The following is a 1,776-nucleotide window of genomic DNA, read 5'->3' as shown; positions in this document are numbered from 1 at the left end:
ATATAAATTATTTACAAAATAAAAATATATGCACATTGTCCGCAGTATGTTTGCTGTGTGTCTAAAGTGAACATGCTAGAATGTCATGACCTCTGACCTCCCCATGGCAGACACTCCTCACACAGGCCTTTGCCCGCTTTCCTTAAACCCCATTTATGCCCACCTTACGGATATTTGTGCACATTTCTGGACGTTGTGGCCTTCAGAGTAGAGCCAGCCTCCCTGACCTGTACCCAAGGGTCCGTCCCCAGATGCCACTTGTCACACCTTGATCAAGCGTGTCCTGTAGGACACATGGCACAGAAATGCCTGGGCTGCACGCTTGGACCACTGTGCTGGTGCCGGTGCTGGGCCACCCTCTCTCCCACCCTGCCCGACCCGATGCCCCCCGTCCCCCCTTTGTGGACGCCTTCCTTGCTTGGTCCCATCGAGTGGCTTTTGGACTGAATTGTTGGGGACGGGGAAGGGGTCAGGGACTCCACTGCATTTGGTAGTTAAGTGCCACACAGTTCCTCAGTTCCTTCTTTGAGTGCAGACGGTGCTGCCTGGTGCACAGTGGTGCTGAGCGTCATGCAGATGCTGTGGTTCCCACGCCCCCCGGGGACCTGTGGCTAGTGGGAAACGTACGTGCCAGCGGCTGCCAGCAAGGCAACGAGATAGCCAGGCTGGAAGTGTGTTCTGCGGGCGATGAGGTGCCGCGGTGGGAGTGTGGTCTGCTGAGGATGTGGCCTTTATCTCCCTGGCCGTTGGGCTGTGGGCTTCAATCCCCTGGCCACGCGGAAGCTGTGTCCTCGACCGCGTCCAAATACTTTACCCTTCTGGCCACAGCAACGCCGGGCTCAGGGATGGGCCGGAATCCAAGCAGGGCCAGAGTTCTGCCCTGGGGCTGACCGACGAATGCTGAAAGATGTTGGCTCTTCTTCCACTGGAGATGGCCAGCAGCCACCCCCTGCCTCCTAGAGGAAGCCTGTCTGCAGGAGAGGAGGACGCCAAAGAGAAACAGACCCTGAAATGGTGGTGAGGGGTGGCCCGATGACAGTGTTTGAGCACCTGGATCTAGCCACACCTGACCTCCATCCCAGTCTTCCCAGTGTCCTAAAGTAGTAAATTCCCCTAGCTGAAGAAGGACCGCCTTGGGTTTTTGTCACTTGCTGCCAAAGGATCTTTGCTGGTCCTGTCTTGCCCACTTCTGTCTGTCTTTCTGGGTCTACCCACTCCCAGCGTGGATGGTGAGGAGTCAGTGTCCCTCCACCCTTTAGAGAAAGAGCAGGGTTGGAATCCAAGCCCTGAGCCTTCATCCAGGTGCTGCTCCTGTGGGTCTTCCCACAAGAAAGAGCTTGGAATAGGAGGCCGCCAGCATGGGTGGCAGTGGTGGGAAGTGTCTGGGGTCAGAGGGACCTGTGTCTAAATGCCACCATCCGCCTGTGGAGGGTGGGAACAGTGGCCACCTCGCCGGCCCTGCTGAGGTTGAGCAAAGGCACAGTGTGCAGCAGCAAGCCCTCGCAAGGCCTGGGCCCGGGGTAGAGGCCTCCACGGTTCTCGGCAGCGTCTGTCTGGTGGCCGTCACACCCTCCCTTCCCTGCATGGGGCATTTTCCCCTTTACCGCTGACCTTGCTCAGGCCATCGGCGATGTGTCATTAAAATGTCAGAGTTGAAGGTTGCAACATAAGACGTTTCCATTTCTCATCCCAGGGAGGCCTTGTTAGGAAAATGTTTGTAGCTGGTTGCTTGAAAAATGTCCTACTGTTGGCCCAGGACAGAGTAGCCCCAAAAAA

This window comes from Eulemur rufifrons, chromosome 6, assembly GCF_041146395.1.
Source record: "Eulemur rufifrons isolate Redbay chromosome 6, OSU_ERuf_1, whole genome shotgun sequence".
Classification (NCBI taxonomy): domain Eukaryota; kingdom Metazoa; phylum Chordata; class Mammalia; order Primates; family Lemuridae; genus Eulemur; species Eulemur rufifrons.
Note: the sequence above shows the minus strand (reverse complement) of the source record.